This window comes from Moschus berezovskii, chromosome 22 (assembly GCF_049115385.1).
Source record: "Moschus berezovskii isolate FMDL1 chromosome 22, NW_MosBer_1.0, whole genome shotgun sequence".
Classification (NCBI taxonomy): Eukaryota; Metazoa; Chordata; class Mammalia; order Artiodactyla; family Moschidae; genus Moschus; species Moschus berezovskii.
In genome coordinates, this window is record NC_142481.1 from 22879297 (window position 1) to 22885296 (window position 6000).

A 6000-nucleotide genomic window follows, 5' to 3' on the forward strand; every position below is an offset into this window, starting at 1 on the left:
ACATATAGATAGCAAACACAAAATGTGTGGTAAGCTGTGTTCCATCTTTATGTTATTAACACACAAAAGCAAGAAAGCTCCAAGTTAGAGCATCTGCAATTCAGCCAAGTATGCAGCAAGCCATATGGTGAAAACCTGAAAAGGAAGACAACAGAAGCACGTCACCCGGCCTTCGTCTGAAGAGCTCCCTCAGCAAGTGCCCTGCCTGTCCTCTCTGAGGCCGGTCAGTCTTCATCCATCCATCCGCCCACCCATCCATCCATCTGTGTTTCAAAGCTTCACTGCAATCCTGTCATATGCCAAGTACTGCTCCTTTACTGGCAACGGAAGAACCATGACAGCAGACATCAGAGGGGAGAGAAGATCAGGACGTAAATAAGTAAACCAACATGTGAAAAAGATAAGGTGTTTCCCAGCTGTTATAAGAGCTCCTGAAGAAGTGATTGGGTGAGCAGAGCGTTTCAAATTGCTTCAGCCACGTGGCTTCAGGAATGTCTTTCTCAAGAGGAGACATATGAGCTAAGACCTGAAGCATAAGTAAAATGCAGCAAGTAGAGCTGTGGGAACAGTGTCCCCGGCAGAGGGAACAGCATGTGCAAAGGCCTAGAAGTGGGCACAAGTTCAGTGTTGTAGTGAAGCAGCAAGAAGGCTGGAGTATAGTGAGTGAGGGGTATGGGGACAGAGGGAGTGGAGGGACAGGAGCCAAGGTGTCATGAGCTGCATGTAAGTGGGAATTTGGGTTCTACTCCAGTGCTATTAGAAACCCTTGAAGGGTTTTAAGTAGGAGAGTGGTTCATCTGATTTACATGTTGAAAGGTCACCCTGCTGCTGAGGGGAGTGTGGATATGGAAAACGGGCATATCCTGGAGCCTAGGGACCAGTGGTGCAAGCCAGGCAAGATGGCAGCTTGACCAGAGTTGGGGCAAGGTAGAGTGGACACGGGGATTCGATAATGTTTGCAGATAGAGTGAGGGTTGGCTGAGAATGGGGATGTATGGCCTTGGGGCCTGAGAGGCTGATAAGAGTCAGACAGGTTAGCTGCGAAAACATAAATCTCTGCAGCAAGGTGCCCCATCTGTGCCATTCTTTGTGGAAAACCTAGCTTTCTTTCCTGTCTCCTCACCTCCGTGGTCATAAGCATAGTGACAGGTCACTGTCATTCTTCTGGCAGGAGGAGAGGTGACTGCGTGGGACCACACAGTGACGAGGCCACCTCTGGATGACCCTTCTCCAGAGACTGCAGACTGCCCTTCCCAGGGCCACCTGGCTGTACTGCTCACCAGCTGGTGAAGAAAGCCTGGCCCTTTCACACCAGCAAGGCCTCACGTTCCTGTCCAGACATAGCCACAGGCCTTTGCGTCTTAGTCATGTGAGTGTCCCTTTGCCTTATCCTAGAAGAGAGGCAAAGGCTTCCCCGGTGACTCAGCAGTATAAGAATCCGCCTATAATGCAGGACACCCAGGTTCGATCCTGGTGTTGGAAAGATGCCCTGGAGAAGGGAATGGCAAGTATTCTTGCCTGGAGAATCTCCTGGACAGAGGAGCCTTGCAGGCCACAGTCCACAGAATCATGAAGAACCAGACACAGCTGAAGCGGCTGAGCATGCATCACATAACAGAGGCAAGCGACATGCTGCAGTTTGGCTTCTGCGGAAGCGCATGTTCAGAGGTGTGTCAGGGAGTGCCCTAGGGACCAATGCCTGGGGAAGGAAGGAGGACAAGCTCAGGGGTTTCTGAGCTTTGGAGCTGCGCAGTGCTGGGCCAAAGCTGCTGGACCTTGCGATCTCTGCTCCATCCGTGACTGAACTGGCGGCTGGAGGCTGAGGGCCCGCAGCACTGCTAATAGCCAGGACAACAGGACCTTCTTCAGAGGGGTCTTGGGCAACGTGCTGAGTGTTCATCACACTTCCCTAACTCAGACGTGACTGATTTGTAAACCAGCAGTTGGGCTTGTGCTCTAGGGCCATCTTCCTTTTCCTTAAGCAGGACTAGCCAAAGGTCCAAGGCCATGAGCAGCAGACTCAGTGGGAGCCCCATTTATAATACATGCCAGCAGCTAGAGGAGCAAAGGCAAATGCCCCTTCAGTGGAAGCATTGAGCCAGGCCCTACTAGACAGCCCTGGTCAATCTATTAATAATTCAGTTCTTCAGAATCATGCACTATTGTGTGTTCCCAGTGTGCTCAGGGCTGTCCTGCCCTCATGGGGTCCACAGGCTCGTGAGGCAGGGAGACATCAATCAGATGACCACACCAAGGACCACATCATGAATACTGATGACAGCAAACGTTGCTGATTTAGTGCATTAGCTGCATCGCCTCAGTAAGTACAAGATATTATATCAACACTATCAACAGCCTGATGCTGGTGTTAGTGCTAGCCTCTCTTCAGATCAGGTCACAGCAGCCCTCAAGGTCACCGGCTAGGAGACAGTAGAGCACAGGTGGCTGTTGTTCAGTCGCTAAGTCATGTCTGACTCTTTGTGGTCCTATGGACCGTAGCACACCAGGCCTCCCTGTCCCTCACCATTTCCTGGAGTTCTCCCAAATTCGTGTCCATTGAATTGGTGATGCCATCCAACCATCTCATCCTCTGCCGCCCTCTTCTCCTTTTGCCTTCAGTCTTTCCCAGCACGGGTACCTGTACTGAAAGCAGGAATGGAGTTATCTGGAACTTCAGATGGTAAAGAATCTGCCTGCAGTGCAGGAGAGCCGGGTTCGATTCCTGGGTCGGGAAGATCCCCTGGACAAGGAAATGGCAACCCCCTCCAGTATTCTTGCCTGGAGAATCCCGTGGACAGAGGAGCCTGGTGGGCTACAGTCCATGGGGTCGCAAGAGCTGGATATGACTTAGCAACTAAACCACCATCACCACCTGGCCTGTGGAGGCAGGAGGAGGGTGGAGGTCCAGGATGGCTCCTCTAAGGAGTTGAGACTAGTTGATGCTTCAGCTGAGAGGTACAGGATTCGAAGGAACTGACAGAGAAAGGAGGCACTCCTAGTGAAGGGAAGGGCATGGAAAAGGCCGGGCACAGGCGAGACCAGGAGCTGGAAGGTGGCCGGGGCCCTGGGCGCTCAAGCTGGGGTTCAGGCCATGGTGAGTTTTCCCTTCTTCATACTGAGAGCCATAGGAGGAAATCAGAGGTGTGTCCTAGAAAGACTCCTTGGGCTGCCCTGTGGAAAACGAGCTTCTGGGGGAGACAGATGCTAGAGACTACAGTGATCATCAGAGAGATGGTGGCTGCCGGGGCCTGGGTATGGCAGGGCTGGGCAGGAAGAGGGTGGATTCAGTGCTGTTTGGAGTAAGATCAACTTGGCTTGGGTTGATTTGTGGTGGGGAGCATGAGTCCAGAGATCCAGAGTTTCTGGCCTGCAGAGCTGGCCTCTAATGACACTCTTCACTGGGATGGAGAACCCAGGATTCAAAGTCCTGGGAAGTAACACAAAGGCAAAAATGACCTTTTTCCCTCTGACTTTTTCATATCAAATATATCAAAATATTGAAGGAATAGTGTAATGAATACCTAACTCCCACTTAGAATTCCCAGTTGTTAATGTTTTGCTATATTTGCTTGTTCTCATTCTTTCTACACACACACACACACACACACCTTTCTGCTATACAATTGTAGACATCCTGACACTTCACCCCTAAATATTTGTACCTTGCTGTAATTCATGGGGTCGCGGAGAGTCGGACACGACTGAGCGACTGAACTGAACTGAACTGAAGAATAAGGACACTCTCCTCAATAAAACCTATGGCACTTGCAAATATAAGAACACTAACAATTATCTCAGAATACCACTTGATACCTAATCCATGTCGAAAAGCCCCAGTTGTCCCCAGGTTTTGCTTTCAGCCAAGATCCAGTCAAAGTCCCTACATTGCTTCGGCTGTTGGGTCTGCTCTTTGTTCTCGTTCCATGCAGAGCAGCCCCTACCCCATGCCCACCCCCTTTCTTCCCCTGACTTTGGCTCCTTGACAAGTCCGGGCCAGCTGTCTTATAGGACATTGTCCACTCTGAATTTGTCTGATAGATGCAATTCTTTTGCTTTTTCTTTTTTAAAAGAGCTTTACTGTGATATAATTCACGTGGCACATAGTTCACCCATTTAAAGTGGACAATTAAATGGCTTTAGTTTATTCACAGACATGTGCAACCATCACCACAGTCAATTTTATAAAATTTTTATCATCTCAAAAAGAAACTCATTACCTATTACCCTTCTAAGGCCCTCTCCTCAGCCCTAAGCAACCACTAATTTACTTCTTATATCTAGATTTTTCCTAACCTGGCTTTTAATAGACTGGAATCATTATATTAATAGTATATGGTGTTTGTGTCTGCCTTCTTTCACTTAGCATAATGTTTTCAAAGTTCATCCATGTTCCTTTTTATGATCAAATAATATTCCATTGAAATAGAAAAAGAAATGCAAAAAAGCAAAATGGCTGTCTGAGGAGGCCTTACAAATAGCTGTGAAAAGAAGAGAAGCGAAAAGCAAAGGAGACAAGGAAAGATACACCCATCTGAATGCAGAGTTCCAAAGAATAGCAAGGAGAGATAAGAAAGCCATCCTCAGTGATCAATGCAAAGAAACAGAGGAAAACAATGAATGGGAAAGACTAGAGATCTCTTCAAGAAAATTATACCAAGGGAACATTTCATACAAAGATGGGTTCGATAAAGGACAGAAATGGTAGGGACCTAAAAGAAGCAGAAGATATTAAGAAGAGGTGTCAAGAATACACCGAAGAACTGTACAAAAAAGATCTTCACGACCCAGATAATCATGATGGTGTGATCACTCACCTAGAGCCAGACATCCTGGAATGTGAAGTCAAGTGGGTCTTAGAAAGCATCACTACGAACAAAGCTAGTGGAGGTGATGGAATTCCAGTTGAGCTATTTCAAATCCTAAAAGATGATGCTATGTTACCATCCTTCTAAATTCCATATATATGCGTTAATATGCTGTATTGATGTTTTTCTTTCAGGAGGGGGGTTCAAGAGGGCAAACACATGTACACCCGGGGCAGATTCGTGTCAATGTATGGCAAAACCAACCAATATATTAATGTAAAGTAATTTGCCTCCAATTAAAAAAAATGATGCTATGAAAGTGCTGCACTCAATATGCCAGCAAATTTGGAAAACTCAGCAGTGGCCCTAGGCCTGGAAAAGGTCAGTTTCCATTCCAGTCCCAAAGAAAGGCAATGCCAAAGAATGCTCAAACTACCACACAATTGCGCTCATCTCACACAATAGTAAAGCGATGCTTGAAATTCTCCAAGCAAGGCTTCAGCAATACGTGAACCGTGAACTTCCAGATGTTCAAGCTGGTTTTAGAAAAGGCAGAGGAACCAGAGACCAAATTGCCAACATCTGCTGGATCATCGAAAAAGCAAGAGAGTTCAAGAAAAACATCTATTTCTGCTTTGTTGATTATGCCAAAGCCTTTGACTGTGTGGATCACAATAAACTGTGGGAAATTCTGAAAGAGATGGGAATACCAGACCACCTGACCTGCCTCTTGAGAGTATGCAGGTCAGGAAGCAACAGTTAGAACTGGACATGGAACAACAGACTGGTTCCAAATAGGAAAAGGAGTACGTCAAGGCTGTATATTGTCACCCTGCTTATTTAACTTCTATGCAGAGTACATCATGAGGAACGCTGGGCTGAAAGAAGCACAAGCTGGAATCAAGATTGCCGGGAAAAACATCAATAACCTCAGATATGCAGATGACACCACCCTTATGGCAGAAAGTGAAGAGGAACTAAAAAGCTTCTTGATGAAAGTGAAAGAGGAGAGTGAAAAAGTTGGCTTGAAGCTCAACATTCAGAAAACTAAGATCATGGCATCTGGTCCCATCACTTCATGGGAAATAGATGGGGAAACAGTGGCTGACTTTATTTTTGGGGGCTCCAAAATCACTGCAGATGGTGATTACAGCCCTGAAATATAAAGACACTTACTCCTTGGAAGGAAAGTTAT